A 21,563-nucleotide genomic window follows, 5' to 3' on the forward strand; every position below is an offset into this window, starting at 1 on the left:
GAATATATTTTTAATTAATAGACACTATACACACGTGCAACGCATGTATATACTAAAACTAATATATATATATATATATATATATATATATATATATATATATATATATATATATATATATATATATATATATATATAGTATACAAATTCTATATCTACACCTCCTATGAGGTATATCTACAATTATATTAAAATATACTTATTAAACGACAATTGAAAGTATAAATAATTTTTTAATTTATTGATTTTATGAAACTTAAAAATTAGGATAAATGTTTTTGTTGAAACTTTTTCTGTTACGTCTCTAATTAATAAAGAGAATAAATATTTTTTGAAACAAGAAAATCATAAATAAAAAATTAGCATAAGTTACTTAATAAGATATGCGAACTATTAGTAATAACTTTACTTGCACTTTAAACATGCAAGCTAGTTTATTTGATTATATTATTTTATTATATTGAAATTTTTATTTTAGTTAATTTTTCTTCCGCTTCAAAATTATCTTAAATTTACTTCTTTAGATGAATTTTTATATGTGTAGTATTTTCATTATATAAGAGGTTCTTTGTAATTTTAATTTATTTCTAATAATTATATTTTAATATAGTTTGTTGTAGATATACCTCACAGGGGGTGTGAGTGTAAGATTTTTATGATAGAGGGGTGTACGTATTTGATTTTAAAATATAGGGGGTGTATCTGAAATTGAATGATTGAATCATATTATTGAGGTGTTTAGTGCAATTAACCCTAAAAACTATGAAACAAGTTAAGGTACTATTTCTTCGTGTCCATATTATTTGTCATGTTTTCCTTTTGTATACCTCTTAAAAATATATTAAATACGGAAATAATATGAGCAAGCTATCCTTATTTATTGGTTGAACTCAATTTAATACTGGTCTTAATTTCACCGTATTAATCTCTGTCTATATATTTTTTAATAAGGAGAAATGTGAAAAGAATAATTAATTTTATGTTAATTTTGTAAAATGACAAGTATTCTGAGGTGTTCCTGTTGCCTATATTAGATTGATTAAGGACATGTATGATGGAGTAAAGACTCGAGTGAGAACGGGGGAGGGGGGACTCGGACCATTTTCCGGTTATGATGGGGTTGCATCAGGGTTCAGCACTAAGCCCATTTTTGTTTGCTCTGGTGATGGACGTACTGACACGCCAAATCCAAGGGGAGGTACAGTGGTGCATGCTATTTGCAGATGATATTGTATTGATTGACGAGACGCGAAACGGTGTGAACGCGCAATTAGAGGTATGAAGGCACACCCTGAAATCTAAGGGTTTCAAGTTGAGCAGGACTAAGACAGAATACTTGGAGTGTAAGTTCAGCGGCGAGACTTTAGGAGGGGAAGGGGAGGTGAGACTGGACTTGCAGGTCATCCCTAGGAGAGGGAGTTTTAAGTACTTTGGTGTATATTATTCAGGGGGATGGGAGATTGATGGAGATGTCGCACATCGTATTGGGGCGGGATGGATGAAATGGAGAATCGCTTCCGGTGTTTTGTGTGACAAGAAGGTGCCACCGAAACTTAATTCTACAAAGTGGTGGTCAGACCAACGATGTTGTGTGGGGCTGAGTGTTGGCCAGTCAAGATTGCTCATGTCCAAAAGATGAATGTAGCAGAGATGAGGATGCTGAGGTAGATGTACGGGCACACCAGATTAGATAAGATCAAAAATGAGGTTATTCGCGATAAAGTAGGGGTGGCCTCTATTGAGGACAAGATGCGGGAAACGCGACTTAGGTGGTTTGGTCATGTGAGGAGGAGGAGCACAGATGCCCCGGTGAGGAGGTGTGAGAGGTTGACATTGGAGGGCCTACGGAGAGGTAGAGGTAGGTCAAAGAAGAGGTGGGGAGAAGTGATTAGGCAAGACATGGAACAACTTCAGCTGATCGAGGACATGACTCTTGATAGGAAGGTATGGAGGTCGAGAATTAGAGTAGTAGATTAGGTAGTATAGAGTGTTCATAACTTTAGTATTGGCACGCAGTCTCGTTTTCTATTGGTAGTAGGTTTTTATGACTAACCATTGTTTTCTTTCATTGTTGGTCACTTTATTGTCTTGTTGTGTTATTCTGCTTTTATATGGCTTTTTGATATTGTCTCTTCTTGCCTATATTTTTATTAATGTGGTACTTATACTATCTTGGGCCGAGGGTATATTGAAAACAACCTCTCTATCCTCACAAGGTAGGGGTAAGGTCTGCATATACATTACTCTCCCCAGACCCCACGATGTGGGATAAATACTAATATGTTGTTGTTGTTGCCTGAACCAATTCTTTAACGTGGCCACAATAAGTAAAATGGGTCGATGGAAATATTTTCTAGCCCGATAAGTTACATTTACTGCTGCTCACCTATGACACATGTATTTATTGTTGCAATTGTGTTTATTGTTTGGTGATGTTTCCTTTGAAGCATATTCAAAATACAATTATTAACCTAGGGTAGCTGTCGAAGTGATCTCATTTCAAATTTGAATTAGCCAAGTGACCTTCAAGTTTTAATTATTGTAGGATTGACCTGTTAGTGCTTAAGTGGAATTATAAACTGAAGGGGAAGTTCAGTCTTTATCCCTAAAGTTTTACTTATTATATTATGGCCCCAACCTATATAATTCTAATATTAGTAGATTTGTTTTTTAAAAAAAATTTCCCATCCCTTCCCGCCTCATCTGCTGTCCCAATCCCTATTTTTCATGACGGATTCCTCCATTGCAGCATTTTTTCTTACATTCAACACACATAGGTCGTCTCTCTTCTTCCCCATTTCTATCAAATCTTCATTCTTTTGGTTAATCATTTATGGAGAATAAATCAAAAAATTGAGAGTTTTTTGGATCTGTCAAATTTGGGGATGAAATTCGCAGTATATTGTATTGATAATTAATTCTAGGTGGTATATTGTGTAACCCATTCATCTGGTAAGTATTTTCATCTCATCTATTTTCTGTACAATGCTCGACCACTAGTTTACAATAGACCACCGGTTCATAATAGTCTGATGTGAGATTATATACTAGTATGCGGTCTATATTCTGGTGAATGGGTTGATGGGCCAACTAGTTGGAATTGAAATTCCTATACAAAAGGTTACAATACCTATCTGTATACCTAGCAATTGTACATTTGACGAATTTCTTGATGTAGTCATTAAACGTGGAAAACTAATATGTTTCCTGAGGCATTTGAACATTGCATATTGCTTAGCTCTGTGCCGAAGAGGGACAAGATTCCTCCTTCCTTCAATAAGAATGACAATGATTTGAAATCGTACCTCCTTGATGTTACAATTGATGGTATGAAACCTTGTTTGAAGATATTTGTGACAGAAATGAGTTTGAAGAAAGGGATGAAGTTCATGTTGAAAGGTCTCATCAAGGTTCAAATGCCGCAGCTGCACCAACACCAACACCGCCACCAAATTTAGAAGCAAAGGAGGAAAGAATGGTGAAAGTGGCTTCAGTGGATTTAGTCATGGCTTGCATAATTATGGTGATAATAAAATGAACTTGTATGGTTCGGAAGATGCATATGGAGCAGAAGAGTTCCCAGATATTATCAGTCGGGTAGCTGGAGATAAAGGTTTGGTGGACTAGTTAGCTACACAACACAGCAACCCTAATGGTACTTATTCTTTTCCTTGGGAAATGTTTCGACGACAAGATTGATCTAATGAAATAGTTGTAGGTTGCTTATGTGATAATGCATTTTATGTTTCGTATGAAGAAGAGTAGCAGTAAATAAACTTTGGGGCATGCCGAGATGTGAGTTGCTCGTGGAAGTTATGCGCTTTATAATACAAGGTTCTGATAAGTTTTATATTACCAAGTACCATGGCGAGCACACATTCGAGTACAACACATATCAAGCCGTCATCCTAACATGTCGTCAAAAACTTTGGGTGCATATTACCTGGAGCAGTGTTAACGGCAAAGGCCCATCCCTGTCAGACCTGAAGGATGCTATTTTTGCATATTTTAACCAAGATCTTGCTTATTAGAGGATAATAGCTAAGCTATGATTAGGGGTACTCAGAAAGAGGGGTATGTTTTGTTGGAAGCATATCACCATGTTATGTTATCCTATAATGAAGGAAGTATTGTGATTTGAAGATTGATGATAAGTTATATTTTAGATATTTTTTTATCTGTTGGAGCTTTCATTAAGAGATTTGCGTATATGAGAAAGGTTATTGCCATTGATAGGATATTTCTGAGTGGCAGGTATGGAGGTTGCTTGTTGTCTGCTGTGGCACAAGATACAGAGAATCACATTTTTTCAATTGTGTTCTATGTAGTCGATAAAGACTGCGTTGATTCTTGGACCTACTTTTTTGAACAGTTATGGAACATTGTTGACAACATTGATGAATTGTGCATGATCTGTGATCGACATCTGTCTATTGGGAATGGCTTCAAAAACATTTTACTACCGCTTATCATGGTTTTTTTGCACACGTCATATTGCTGAAAATATTTGCAAGAAGTTTCACTATACGTCATCACTAATCCATCAAGGTTAGTCTTGATACTTACTAGGTACTGCTATAGTGTACCCATGCTACGCTTGCTGCACATTTTTGTGCAGATCCAGGTACCTCGATGCGTGTTGGTCATTAGATAGGTAATCGAGTATTGCTATGGAGACTTCAACGTATACCTGTTGTCGCTTTTGCATGCCTCGGAATCACCTTCTGAAGTTTTACTTTGTATTGTTTATTTCTATTACGTGATGATTAATACGATGTTTGAACGCTATAAAATCAAAAAACCAAGGTCGAACGTGGTGTAATTTTTATTTTAGTAAATTCTCGACCATTAGTTTAACCTCGACCGTAATAAGAGTTGAGGACGTAACGTAAAGTTGATACTCGCCCATTAAGGAAGTCTATTGATTTACCTGAATGTCTAGGGTTAGGGTTCAACGACTAGTGGTTGATGGAAGATAACTCGTGCTATTCAGGAATTTAAAAAATGTCTACGTGGCCTATCCCTAACCATATATTTTTTGACCCGTTGAATTACCAATTTGACCCATCTAAAATGCCCATTTGACCGACCACCTCAAAGTAAAATTGATCATATTTCAATTATATATTATTTGACTCGTTGAAATTTATCTATTTGACCGATTTAAAATTACTCATTTGACCGGCCATCTCAAAACAAAATTGATCATATTTCAATCTCAAAATTCACTTATGAAAAATAATACTCAAACAATTGAAGAAAAATGAGTCAAGGGTCAAGTGCATCCTTTGGGTCGAGAAAGAATTGTCACTGCGGTATGACTGCCAATCAATTCACAGCTACAACTCCGGCGGATGCTGCTAAGCGATTAAAAAAATGTTCCAAACCTAAGGTAAGGTAAATTTTACACATTCATGTATTTTTAATTTTAAGGATTCAATTTTACTGATAAATTATTTTTTCCATTTCATTCGATAGGGTAAAAGATGTCAATTTTGGGAATAGGGCGATAATCTACTAGATCCAAAGATTGCTGACCTTATCAGTAGTTTGAAGTGTGAAAATGATGCTCTTAAGCGTGAAATTTTTTTTCTACAGATGAAGGTAGCTAACCTTGACAATATATTAGTAATGGATGTTCATGAGAAAGATGATGATGATGGAGCGATTGAACTGGAGGGAGGGCATATTCCTGCAAATAATTATATTGGAGGGATAGTTAAGATGAATGAAATGAGGCTGAAAAAGTGAGTTACGCTCTTGTACATAGGTGTCAGATTCATGGCAGCTTGGAAGATGATGTGAGAAGGAACATGGTTTTGTTGTTGATAGGAATAGTTTAATTATTGTAAGTTTATTTTGTTCGAAGTCTTCTACATCATGTAATATTGTACTAATGTAATGTTAAATTTGTTGAAGATATTAGACACGACTTTGAGTCTATTACGCAACCAAGGAGCAAGTTTATTGATGGACCAAGTGTCTATTATGCAATCTCTAGCTGCCTGATGCAATGTTATATTTAATGAAGCTATTATACGTGACTTCGAGTCTATTATGCAACCAAGTAGCTAGTTTATTGATGGACCCAATGTCTATTACAAAACCAAGTAGCAATTTTATTACTAGACATATGGTCTATTACGCAACCTCTAGCTGCCTGTTGTAGTACAAAAAGGAAGTGCTAAGGAAACAAAAATTACAACATCAATAGTTAATCAGCAAAAAGGTAGTTTCATTACATAGAGGTAGATATAAATATCACACATTACTACAAGTTCACCCAAAATAATTTTATCCCATGACCAACACAAATATAAATTATACTAATAAAACTAAGAAGGGTCTTTCCTTCCCCTGAAGATATACACTGCAATATTTCCATGAGCAACTCCATTCGCTTGTCATTAAGCTACACCACCGGCGTATCAGTTAGGAGAAAGTCAATAACATTCACTGCATAGGCTCCACTACTTTCACTATAATAATCAATGACACAATTAGTTATTAAAAATCCAGAAGAATGAGTAAAACATAATAGATGACATATTTAATTTACCATTGTTGAATGGATGACACATCCATAGTACGCTCCTAGGGCCATTTCTTCGTAAGCACATCTTGGCCTAAGTCTGTAAACTGGCTAGTTTTTTTCAAAATCCCAGGCATCATAAGTGTGAGGGGTTTCACGGGTTCTTCTAGTTTATCATCATCATACAAACTGACATTGCTATCGTAAATTCAAATCAAGCCCTCTGTCAAGTGGAAAGCAACATGAAAGAGAGTACTTGGATTCTCCCAATAACTAAAAGTAAACGCAGCAGGCCCCGCGAGTAGTCGAACAAATGAGAGGTTCTCGACGAAGGGGTCAAAGGTTGCGCTTGCGATAATCCAAAGGTTGCACATGACCCCTTCAACCTCGCCCACGTGTTAACCCCAATCACATATTGGCACGTTCATGATGCATCACAATCAAAAGGCCAAGTAAAGAAGACCTATACATCAGTATACTATCATGGTCACATATTAGCCTAGAGCCCGGGAAGCTCTAAAGGTAAGTTCAAGTCGGAAACATAGCGGGGGTTTTCAAGCTTAGGGTCCTTCTTGTTTTGACTTTTGCTTTGACTTCTTCTCATCTAAGCATTTGCTTCGGCATATAAAAGCTCGGACCAGCGGGAAAAATACTTGTTATCAATTTTCTACACACACTACAACACCTTAGCCTTGCACCACTCCATAGCCCCAAGTTTTGGCATATTTCCTTAAGGATATAGCATCAGTGATGTAAGGCACAAGTCTTGGAAAACATCAATTGTCTCACAAAAGTCTAAATCATTTTCCTCTTTACTGGCAACCTCCTTGATCTTATCTCATGCAATGCACATGTTATTGCATAATACAACATCCATAACAACATGACTATGGGCATAAATGCGTGGACGTTTTATATTTCCTAGACACATCACTACAAAAAATTTCTCTACATGCTAAATATTATTAAAAATTGTATGTTAAATATGGAGCTACTAAAAAAAAGAAATACACGGAGTGATAAAGGGTCTTACAAAAATTAAAATGGATGGGTTAGCACCACATAACTGCTCAAAAAACTTTAAACCATAGCTACTAGTCAAGAACTTTATGGGAAACTTGTCCTTGTTGTCAAACCATTCCGAGAATAGTTTCTTATCTTCTTCCACAATTGGTTTGAGTACGTCTACCTTTATTTTCTTCTTCTTAATTTATTTCAGTTTTCTCATCTTGCTTGCAAAAATTGGAGTATTCCTTAATCTGCTCTGTAATCTTGTAACCCTGCACCAAGGTGGCTCAACTACTTTAGAACGATTCTCACTCTGATTTTGCATCTCCCCAAGGATCTTCAACACCTTATTTAATTTTTCATTCACAACCTTGAACTCTTCGTTCACATCTGTATCGCTTGGCTGAGTATTTCACATCATGCATAGTCTTCCTCTACCAATATCAGAAAAGTCACTAATTAGTGGTGAACAAAGAATACTCCCACCCAAAGGGTCATGATCAACAAAGTCAACTTCACCATTAGTCTCTAAACTCACTGCACCAGGTGCCTTTTTAATGGCAGTCACCTATTACAAATCAACCACTAGCTAGTGGATTATAGGATCCGCTACCTCATCGTCGTATAGTAAAAAATTCTTCATGTAGTCCATATCCATTTCATGTAGGGTAGGAATAAGTTAAGGGTTTACTTCCTGAAATAGCATACATAGAAGTCAATAGACAAGAAATACAATAAAATAAATACGAGGTTTATGATAATCTCCTACTTTATTTGATTCTAATCTACTAGTGGAGTGTTATTCCATTCCTTATCTTAACACACCAGGGTCATCAGCTCTATGCTTAAAGGGATGCCAATTAGGGTCAGATGTTACTTTCTTATTTTGGCATCTCAACATCCTTGGCATCGGCATAGGTATGACCTTTGATTTCTTGGCACTATGACCAAATAGAGGAATTGCTTCGTACGCCCATGCCTACATTTTTTCATGAACCAAAAAGTTTAATTTTTGTCGGCAGGAAATACAATAATAGTACTCAACTGCAAAGAATTTTTGAGATGATTTTTTAATACTTACCATGAATGCCCATGGGAAGCCGTACAGAGCATAACTAGCCAATTTACGCATTTTATCAGAGATTTTGTTTTCCTTACTCTTGCTCACATATGATTTGTAAATTAGCAACACGTCCTTCTTTATGTACTCAATTGTAAGCTTAAAAAAACTCATTGCTCCTTGGATATTTTATGAAAACTTCCAAATTGTCAGCCATACAAATCCACTTCTTATCGACGCGTGCTATGTTATCCCTTGCAAGCAAGACTGAATAGACAAACCAAACCAGTCACGACCCAAACCTATGGGCCGCAACGCGAACCCGGTACCTTACTCGACTGAGTACCAACGTAACGTATCTTTCTTATTACCTCATTATATACATGTGACATACGGGCCTAATAGGCCAACATAATTATTTATAAACTCAAACATAGGCCGACAAGGCCGAACAATCTTTCATGTATACGGCATATGTCTATAAGCCTCTAAGAGTACATAAATATCATAATGGTCGGGATAGAGTCCCACCATACCAAACAATACACGTCTAAATCATACTAACCAAATGAGCAACTCCGAAGCAAATGAAGTGCACCAATATCTTCTGCTGAGCTGATAGCCTACTTGGAGGGCTCTCGACCTGTCTATCGAGATCTGCGGGCATGAAATGCAACGTCCCCAGGCAAAAGGGACGTCAGTACGAATAATGTACAGAGTATGTAAGGCACATAAATAGGTACATAAGAGACATGAAAGAAATATAGAGTACATGACTAAACCTGTAAGTCTGAATAACTTTGTAAATCATAAATTACTTTTAGCGTCATGCATATGCGTAGAATGTCATGTCGTGCATATGTACATATTTCATAATATCATCAGCCTCTGAGGGCATCCCATCATATCATATCAGCCACTATGGGTAAAATCATCATCATATACCAGCTGATCAGGTGGTGGTGCGTATATAACGCCATAACTATTATCATATCCCATATACATATATATACATACATATATACGCGTATATAATGCCGTTTGAATCATATTTATATATATATATGTGTATATAATACCGTTTGAATCATATTTCAGCCATTGTGGGCAACATCATCATCATATACCAGCTGATAGGTGGTGGTGCGTATATAACGCCGTAACCTTTTCCCATATCCCATATGCATATATTTACATATATACGCATATATAACTCCGTATGGTCATGAGTCAATGCACATGTATGAAATGCATGAAAAATACGTAATAAAATCTTTTGGAGCTTCATAAGACCATTTTGCCTTTGAGTAATATCATAAAGTAAACTCTTTTCAACTTTCGTATTTTTTTCTTCTGAGACCCATGAAGAGATGATAAAATATTATGACACACGGAAATTCAAGAATATAGATATCTCTAATACTTCTATAAATAGTCATTCATGGAATTTGTGCATTTGCACATTTTTTTGTATCGTACGGATAATGCAAAAGAATAGAAGGGATAGCCTTAACATACCTGAGCCGGTTCTCTTGACAATTCCTCTAACAATGTTAATTGCGTAACGACGGATCAAAGTAGGGAAAAATACAAAAGCCAACCTATTATGAACAGATTTATGACATGAGTCTTTTAACTATGGATTCTGTGTTGAGCTTGAATTATTTCATGTACGATTGAGGTGAACTTGGCATAATATCCAAGGAAATAGATGCAAAATAACAACTATGTCAGCATGCTAGTAGTACTTCAATACCATATCATAGGCTTATAACACATGGTGTTGGCCACCAATTTTGGGTAATTAGTAACAAATGTGACCCAACATCTGCTGCTAGTGATCTTGGCCATTCCTTATGCATGAATAGAGAAGGGCAGGTAGAGCTTTCCACTTCATCCATTTGTATATTTTACAAGACAACACAATCCTTACATGGTCTGTTGCTAATAATTCCAAAATGAATCCTTGACTAAGAGTTGCTGAAATATTTGGAAAGAAACGTTATTTTGATTTGAATCTTTTCTTAAGAGATTATAGATGTTATCCTTACTTTTACGTAGGCCCCAGATAAAAAACTTGGTGTCACATAATCTTTTTTCAAGTTTGACACCTTTACCTCTCTTTTAATAGTCATAAATTAGGAAAGGGGGGTGCTGCCACGTTGAGCAGGGGTCAATGTTATCCAAAAATTATCCACTTATTGATTAACTGGGTAATGTCCCGTTACCCGGTAATTAACCAACTACCCGCATAATTTAAAAATTATCACAAATTACTTAAAATATTACTCACTTTCCACATACCTTATACACCTTACTATCATGGTCATGTAGTACCTTGTATGACACTAGTCCATAAATATCGGGTATTTTAGCTCGGGCCGTATTTTATCCCAACATGCCAAACTTTGACAAAAATTTATTTTCTTAGACTTGATCCCCCTTTCACCTTCATGAATTTACTAATCACTTGTGAAATAGCATAATCCTCATAATCCCGAAATAATCTTTTCCTTGGACTGATGTCAATTACCTTATGACAAATTCAACGTAAAATATTGCAGTTTGCAACATCGTGGTAATATAGTACTGGGGATGGGACACCTCACTTTCGGACTCTTATTAATTTATTTATGGTGTACTTTCATGTACGAAAATATGAGGTGTAACATCATTCCTCCCTTTGTAACATTCGTCCTTGAATGTTGACTGATGCGCTTATCGTCCTCATATCCCATAGCTCTTGCGAATACTTTAGTAGTCCTTTTTCCATCTAGGCAACTGTTATGTGAATAAGTCCAAAGGCTAGGGCATTCCCCCTTTTAAGCCTCTTTCTCACACCACGACTTGTAGTCGGAATCCTTCTGATCTCGTAATTGTTGCTACCTTCTATCATGCAACTTTTACGACTCTAACTTTGTATGTGTGCCTATGCGACTCTTCTCTTCTCTTTCCTCCAGCTTTTAGCCAATCTCTAAGCTTCACTTTATGAATATATAACAAAATTATGTCAAGTTATCCCTCTGGGCATCATTAGCTTTACTATATCTAAGTAGGCCATACTATACCAAAATTCTTACTTCGATTTATCGTTACTGAAGTCTGCTACCGAACTCCAGGTTACTCTTGTTGTTTATCTTATATGCATAAGGCTAAATCCTTTAACGCTTCTTCATTACTGTTCATCTTAAGACTGATGGCCCAATCTCATCTTGTACTTTGCAACATTTACCCACCTTAATGTTGTTCTACAATCTACCATTTGAAGACTTGAAACTTATTACATAATACATTGCCGCTAGGGCTCATGTCTCATTGGGGACACCTGGAGTAATTAGACTGATCCACTTAGGAGAGATACTATACTTCCATAACCATAATTTATAGCATCCCAATGTGATTCACCTTACGTGGGTATTTTAATCCCGTAGAATTCATGAAATCCTCTTCAATTCATTACTCAATCGAAAAGTCCAACGTCATCCTTTATCTGTCACAATTATACCCTCATTTTATTACCAGGTCAGCATTTCATTCCTTCTAAATGCCATTAATCTTAGACTTCTTTTGAGTTTATTCAGACTATACTAAACTTTTAATAACTTAGAGAAACCATTATCTCTCTTATTTTCATGGACTTAATCCTGAGGACTTATCCATTCTCGTCACCTTTTCACTTGCCTTTCCTCATTCTTACTCATGTTTTCTTAAAACTTTGTCGCTCTATCATACTTTAACTTGCGACCTATACATATCCATTTATATTATTCGCAACTTTCCTTCAACTTGCTCGCACAATAGATTTCCTTATGTTATTCTGGAACGTCAAGCGAGACATCACATTGTCTCCAACTTTTCTCTACTCTCTTAACTAGATCTCTCAGTACATAGAAACCATAGGCTGGAAGGTATGCTACTGACGCCGCTGCTATCATTCATGGATATTGAATCCTCGTACTTATAGACTTCTATCCAAAGTATGGATTATTCACGATCTTCTGCCTTTGAGTATATCGTACGTTGTTCACATTTACCTTACTTACCTTAAAATTTTGCATCGTATCTTCTATCTCTTTCATGACCTTCCCTCCACATAGGTATAATTCACGTCCATAATTTGAAGCTCTATTATAATACTCGCACTTCTACTACATACACTATCCAATGGGAGCTTCGTACTAACTTCTTATGAGGATGGTACTTCTTCTAACTGCTTTCTTGTAGATCCATTATAGATTATTGTTGTTATGTTATTTCTCTTGAACATCTGATATTAATATTATTGATCTTGAACATCTGATATTAAGAGTGATTCTGTCATGTTCTAAAGCACAATTTCTATAATTTTTCTAGGTCCAATAATCAAACTCTTGATTTACTTGGGTGATGTGATTCTTTAGCTTCCTCTTCCTTCCGATAAGCCTTTATGTAGGTTTAAGCTACCTTCCAATTTGTGGCTCATGGTATCAGTTATTACCTTAGCCTTTCATGGGCGTTATGGAATATCCATGATACAATCTTTTAACAATTCAATCATTTGTCTATGCCCTGGGCTTAATTCTGCTAACTTATACCAGAGTCTTCTATGGTTGTATGATGCCAACAAATATAATGCTCCAAAATCTTGAGTGTGTCCATAACGTAATAACTCTGGATCATTGATCGAATAATTCCTTCCGTTCCATCTCATCTCTCTTAAAACGTATGCAATTGCTTTTCTTGGTCTTTCTGTCCCCTTATTACGTCTATACTTAGCTTATCACAGTGCCTACACTTGACATAGTTTTCAAACAACTCATATGATCTCGAATATTAATTTTAATTCTTACTTCTCGTTCATTAGCCACGGTAGGTGCCATTTTTCTTTGGAATGCTTACAATGTTGTTGCGAGATTGTTGTTACACGACAATTTCCTCTTTAGGTCATTGTGCTTAGGTTGAAGCCTTCTTTCTTATCTCCTCAGATAGTCTTTTATTGTAGTATGTAGGGAGAACCCTTGACTCTCGTAAAGCTGTGAGCTTATTACGAACCTTTTTTTATGTCCTTACTTGCCTATAATCATCTGTAGTTGCTTACTTCCATGCCCTTGTGCTTGTATGGTTGCTTCTGAACTGATATTTTGACTGCCTTTCCCGTGGCACTTTCTTTTATCCCCGTAACACTCATACGGTACCTTTAACTATCCCGACTTTTGTTTGAATATATCTCAAGTATTATAATGATATTCTCCGAGGCTGAATTCTCCATGTTGGGTTCTACTATATTTATCTTACACGATCTGATGAATCGTCTGTAACCTTCTATTTAGCCATAACCGAGATATTCCTGACCAATTACTAACTACTTGTTGGCCCATTCTCGTATCACTATTCCGCGAAATCTTTCTTGGGTTATTTCCTTGGTCTTAACTTACGTCTCGCACTCGCTCCTTATTTATTAATAACAGCTCGGGCAGGAACCTTTTCCTCCTTTATTTGTCGTCGTGCTTGCACAATATTCTTGAATCGTAGCGTATCTGTAATATTTGGATAAGTGCCATCTCATTCCTCTTTCATTTATCACATTCTTCCTTTACCATTCCATAGTCACTAGAACCACTTAATTTTGGCTTAATGCCACATTACTCCATATTCCCCCCTTTAGGGGTGTACTAGTGTACTAAAATCTGAAGCCACGAGGATCTACCTATAGATGTTTTACCTCTTCATCTTTGGCATCATTTCTCAACATCAATGATCCTTACTCGCCTTACATCAATTCTGCTGTACCAAGGATGACAAATTCCCTTACTCATGGGGGTGACACTTAGCGTAACTAGCATATACAGTCTCTTAAGCTTAACTTTTCTCACATTTGCCTGCTCTAGGGAAGCGTCTCCCTGAATGACTATTCTCTGAATTCATCGTGAATCTTCTTCTGTTGTCCATTCTGTTATTGCCGGAATGCAAAATGCAATTCTCATGATGCTGACTATCATCAAATCACTCAATTCCTTATTCATATTTAGTTTATCTTGTTCACCAATCCATACTGATTCCTATTATTCAGGGTTTAATTCTCCCTTCTGGTAATCAAGTTAGAGTCACGAACTTATTCCCGAAAATGAGTATGTGACTGTATGGCCTATACTATTTTGTTTTCTTAAGGCCCATCACTTTTCGTCTCTTTCTTCATTTGACTATAGGTTCTGTAATACTCTATCGTTATCATTCATGTATCACACCTTATTCATAATGCTTTCTTATCTCTCTTCTCATTATTCTGCTATTATTTCTGCATATCACTTTTCTTGTAAAAACTTCAACACGACATTCTTTCGCTTTTAGCTCTTCTTGCTTCATTCATCGGCTCTTCAAGTTGTTTAACGTTCTCGCTTTACTAGGGACGCGAGCCACACTAAGGTAATATTTATCCTTTCAAGGCTTATAGTGCATGTCTTTGTAGTACTCATATCTGGCTGCACTATTTCAGAGTGCACCATCTAGTGTCTCATAAGGAGATCTATTAGCATATTTGCAATATCCTTCGGAAATGTCAACTGACGCAATCAATTCATCCATCATATCTTCTTATACTACTTTTGTTAACCCCCATAGGGCATATCTCGAAGGGGTGCTACCAATTGTATATACCTCTATTACTATTGAATATAACTCAAAAAGCTTATGTTCCTCTGCCTAAATTATAAATACCGTTAGCCTTCATTAATTGGGTGCCACGTACCCTTCTTCATCTTCCTTTCTTTGCTTGTTCAAACATGTATTTATCTTCTTAATCCCTCATTGTTATTTTTACCATAAAGATGGATAGACATTCTTGCCTTAAGGCTTCTTATCAGGAAGCTTGCACCTTTCAGTATACCCATGATCTGCTAAAGACCTCATATTTACTTATCGTAGGCATTATACAAAAATTCAATTCCTCTGACTCAGCTCTTTCACAACTATCTCTCTTTCCAATCCTTCTTTTCGGATGTAGGTATCATCTTATTACGAATAATAAAAAAAGAATTTCGGAATTTGAATTCTTATAAGTGAGCTCTACCACACGATCTAGAGTAAGAAGAAAGAGTGACAATCCTAAATGCCCTATAGCTTCCTACTTATAAGTGTGGTGCACGACACACCCATAAATAAGACTCTACTAGACATGGCTTGTAGACTCTCTAGGACAAAACTTCTCTGATACCACTATTGTCATGACCCAAACCGATGGGCCGCGACAGGCACCCGGTACCTTACTCGACCGAGTATCAACGTAACGTATCTTTCTTATTACCTCATTATATACACGTGACATAAGGGCCTAATAGACCAGCATAATCATTTATAAACTCAAACATAGGCTGACAAGGCCGTACAATCTTTCACGTATACGGCATATGTCTACAAGCCTCTAAGAGTACATAAATGTCATAATGGTCGGGATAGGGTCCCGCCATACCAAACAATACACGTCTAATTCATACTAACCAAACGAGCAACTCCGAAGCAAATGAAGCGCACCAACATCTTCCGCTGAGGTGATAGCCTACTTGGAGGGCTCTCGACCTATCTATCGGGACCTACGGGCATGAAACGCAGCGTTCCCAGGCAAAAGTGATGCCAGTACGAATAATGTACCGAGTATGTAAGGCACATAAATAGGTACATAACAGACATGAAAGAAATATAGAGTACATGACTCAACCTGTAAGTCTGAATAACTTTGTAAATCATAAATTACTTTTAGCGTCATGCATATACGTATGAATGTCATGTCGTGCATAGGTACATGTTTCATAACATTATCAGCCTCTGAGGGCATCCCATCATATCATATCGACCACTATGGGCAAAATCATCATCATATACCAGTTGATCAGGTGGTGGTGCATATATAACGCCATAATTTTTCCCATATCACATATACATATATATACATATATATATACGCGTATATAACACCGTTTGAATCATATTTACATATATACGCGTATATAACGCCGTTTGAATCATATTTCAACCACTGTGGGCAACATCATCATCATATACCAGCTAATCAGGGGGTGTTGCGTATATAACACTGTAACCTTTTCCCATATACCATATACATATATTTACATATATACGCGTATATAACGCCGTCTGGTCATGGGTCAATGTACATGTATGAAATGCATAAAAAATACGTAATAAAATCTTTCAAAGCTTCATAAGACCATTTTGCCTTTGAGTAATATCATAAAGTAAACTCTTTTCAACTTTCGTATTTTTTCTTCTGAGACCCATGAACAGATGATAAAATATTATGACACACGGAAATTCAAGAATATAGATATCTCTAATACTTCTATGAATAGAGTCATTCATGGAATTTGTGCATTTGCACGTTTCTTTTGTATTGTATAGATCATGCCAAAAGAATAGAAGGGATAGCCTTAACATACCTGAACCGGTTCTCTTGACAATTCCTCTAACAACATTACGGCGGATCAAAGTATGGAAAAATACAAAAGCCAACCTATTATGAACATATTTATGACATGAGTCTTTTATTTATGCATTCCGTGTTGAGCTTGAATTATTTCATGTATGATTGAGGTGGGCTTGGCATAATATCCAAGGAAATAGATACAAAATAAGAACTCTGTGTCAGCATGCTAGTAGTACTTCAACACCATATCATAGGCTTATAACACATGGTGTTGGCCAACAATTTTGGGTAATTGGTAACAAATGTGACCCAACATTTGGTGCTAGTGATCTTGGCCATTCCTTATGCATGAATAGAGAAGGGCGGGTAGAGCTTTCCATTTCATCCATTTGTATATTTTACAAGACAACACAATCCTTACATGGTCTGTTGCTAATAATTCCAAAATGAATCCTTGACTAAGAGTTGCTGAAATATTTGGAAAAAAACATTATTTTGGTTTGAATCTATTCTTAAGAGATTATAGATGTTGTCCTTACTTTTACGTAGGCCCCAAATAAAAAGCTTGGTGTCACATAATCTTTTTCCAAGTTTGACACCTTTACCTCTCTTTTAATAGTCATAAATTAGGAAAGGGGGGTGCTGCCACGTTGATCAGGGGTCAATGTTATCCTAATATTATCCACTTATTGCTTAACTGGGTAATGTCCCGTTACCCGATAATTAACCAACTACTTGTATAATTTAAAAATTATCACAAATTACTTAAAATATTACTCACTTTCCACATACCTTATACACCTTACTATCATGGTCATGTAGTACCTTATATGTCACTAGTCCATAAATATCGGGTATTTTAGCTCGGGCCGTATTTCATCCAAACATGCCAAATTTTGACAAAAATTCATTTTCTTAGACTTGCTCCCCCTTTCACCTTCATGAATTTACTAATCACTTGTAAAATAGCATAATCCTTATAATCCCCAAATAATATTTTCTTTGGACTGATGTCAATTACCTTACGCCAAATTCAACGTAAAATACTGCAGGGTGCAACATAGTCGTAATGTAGTACTGCGGGACGGGGCACCTTACTTCCGGGCTCTTATTAATTTATTTATGGCGTACTTTCATGTACGAAAATATGGGTGTAACAAAACCAATGCAATATTAAACCTCTATTCTATATCAAACCTCTTGGACTTCAACTATTTAAAAAGCATCTCTGCTTCCTACCCCTTCTTGCTAGACTGACAAACTTTATCACATAATGATTTGCCATCATCTATCATTTTGTTCATTTCTTATTTACTGGGTTTAATACATTAGTTCAATCCAGTAATTATAGCAAACTCCTTTAATCTAAAATGAATAGGCTTGTCTCCCTCTAAAAATTATAACTCGCACTTCTTCGCACAATAAATTCGGCGAATCGACATGGAATGGATATGCTGTCCATTAAACTGTGTCCAATGCTCTAAAAGTTTTGGAAATTGTCCAAAATAACTACTATCAAAATTTTCTATCAATTTGATTGTTCTATATTTTTCCTTGAACTCGTGGAATAAATTGATCCTAGACGTCACACTAATCTTAGCCGTAAGACGTCTATACTTTCTTAAAAAAGTCCTGAATTTGTATTTAGATGCATCGATTGCCCTTACAAATACATGAGTTGATAGAGCATCCTGGTCACCTTCAACTGTTGCATGTGTTTCACTTTCCAACCCATCTTCACCATCTTCAAGTTGTTCATCATCTTCACCATCTTCTTCAGCCTTTTTATCAACCTCATGAGCATCATCATCACCATTTTCATCATCCTCCCCACATAAAGCTTCATCATCACTGTCATTTTTTTCTTCGACAATTATTTTTCGGAAACCTATTTTTTCATTTGAGTTTGTGCTGAATTTATGTCCACGTCTTCCTCCTCCTCATCAACACCCTCTAATGCTAAGATCCTTGAAACAGATTTTTTACTAGCATGTATGTCCTCATCAACTAATCTGGATCTTGATTTTGTTCTTTTTTTACCAGTAGACTTTGATGGCTTTTTATTTTTTTCTCTCTTATCACTCTTAGAAATCTCAGCATTTCCTTTACTAGGGAAAGCTTTAGAAGTATCTATATTTCATTTCATATCTTTACTAGGGGAAGCCTTTAGAAGTATCTACATTTCGTTTTCTGGTAGCAATTTTTGAAGGCTCATCATTTGCTTTACTTGCGATGCTTCTTGTGCTTCCGCTTTTTCTTTCATGTTTGGAGGCTTTGAAGACTGTGCAATTGCCTTCGTTGCCGAAGGAATATGCTTCTTAGCAATTGATTTCTTTCTCATGTTACCTACATGCAAATATGCAATGTCACATTTAATAATTTGAAACTTATGATCGGAATAAGAAATAAGCCCCAATTCCAGCAAACATCTATGACTTGAAGATAATCGACCACAAGTTTATCAATAAACATTAGGTTGCCAGTTCAACAAAATTCTAAAATACAGAGCACAGAGTTAGTCCAACAAGCAAATATAACTACCTACGCTATATTAGGTATGGTTATACACAACCCAATCGATCTTGAACATGCACATAAACAAATCCCTCTATAAAACCCCAAATCACAAATATAAGAAACAATTTTTTTTTTTTAGGATTTACCAAAATTGACACGTTTTGAGCAACAATATAGTGATTGTTGGGTCCATAAAGATGATTCCACCCAAAATCGAAACTTGATTCTTGTCCCTTCCTACTGGAAACTACCGTAGTCGAGGGAATTGAGTGAGAGAGAGTAGAGAGATGAAAGAGAAATTGGTGAAAAAATAAGAAAGAAAGCTTGTATTTTATACTTGACCCACAAGTTTTAAACATATTAAAAAGGCCTCATTCACCTTAACCCACTCATTTAGCTATTTTCCAATTAAAAATAAATTGAGAAAGAAAATAAAAGGTCAGTTGACCAATTTAAATTTTGAGGAGGTCTTCTTGACCATTCCTCTCTAGTAATTAACCTTTATGGGAAAAGAGACGTGGGACATACCGCGATCCTTAAAAGTTACTTATGTTAATTATTCCTCTTATTGATATCTAATTAGCAGAAATGACAGAATAAAATTTCCACTTGTCGTATATTGGTGCTTTAATTCACCGGGTAGTATTGTAGAACCTGCATGGGAAGCGTGGAACTAAAAATATCGATATCAATCATAAGTACATATGGCCATTTTAAGTACGTTTTGGTGACAGAATCAGTATATATTTGATATTTACCCCGTCCTATGATGCAACTCAAATTTAGTGAGTTAATCTTCCTTAATTTTGACCACAAAATTTATATAAAGAACATTATACAATAACAACAACAACCCAGTATAATCTCACTTAGTGGGGTCTGGGGAGGGTAGTGTGTACACAAACCTTACCCCTACCATGGGGTATAGAGGCTGTTTCCAAATAGACCCCCGACATCCTTCCTCCAAGAACTTTACACCTTGCTCTTAGAGAGACTCGAACTCACAACCTCTTGGTTGAAAGTGGAGGTTGCTTACCATCAGAGCAACCCCTCTTGTCCATAAAGAACATTATAAGTTACAATAATTAATAATTTAAAATATTTATAAAAAATATATGATAAAAAAAAACTCGTATTGACTTTCAATATTTGAAATTGGAATAGAAAGGATAGTAACTACTATAAAGAGAGCTTGAAACAATGTGGAAACGTAGAGGGTTGTCCAAAATAGAAGCCATTCCTAGTTAGGAATTCGTGTCCAATTTTACTTTCGAATCTTTGTTAGCGGTTAACGTCAGTCAACGTGATATCACTTATGACGGGAATTAAATGCGAGAGTTAGTTTATTTCCTTTGTTGGACAAAAGTGTAAGTCTTCATCCATCTCTTGTGATTATCATCAAATGGCTATTATAACTTAGAAGACTATTAACCATTTAAATTACTCTGCCATCTTAATTAATACATACTCATCCTTATACATTAAATGCATCTAACTATTCTTGAAAAAAGAGATCCATGATTCAATCCCATCCTTAACTATCAACCTTTTAATGAGTTAGTGGACGAGGAATTAAAGATAAATTTAAGCGGAACGGGCTGAATACAGATGCTTTGCCGATGCAGTGCGGATTGAGTCTTTGAGGGTTAAGGCAGAATTTGCCCCGCAACCATCTTTCAAAAGACGAGTAAGGGACGGGGAGAGGGAGGCTCTCGAATCCAAACGAGACTAGTAGAGCCATCAGCAAGCTTTAGCTTACCCAATGATGTTGATGGGTTAAGTGAAGAGAAAATGGTACTCATACCAGAGCTGACTTGTAGAATTTATTTTCAAACACCACATTTAGAGCTCGTTTGGATGAGCTTATTTTAAGTGCTTTTAAGCTGAAATAATTTTTAATGCTATTTTATAGTGTTTGAATAAAGTAAAAAATGCTTTTAAACACTTATTTTTAAGCTAAATGACAAAAATAAACAAGCCATAAATCCTAACTTATGGATTTTGGCTCAAAAATCACTTACAACAAGTGT

The sequence above is a fragment of the Nicotiana sylvestris genome, chromosome 11 (assembly GCF_000393655.2).
Source record: "Nicotiana sylvestris chromosome 11, ASM39365v2, whole genome shotgun sequence".
Classification (NCBI taxonomy): Eukaryota; Viridiplantae; Streptophyta; class Magnoliopsida; order Solanales; family Solanaceae; genus Nicotiana; species Nicotiana sylvestris.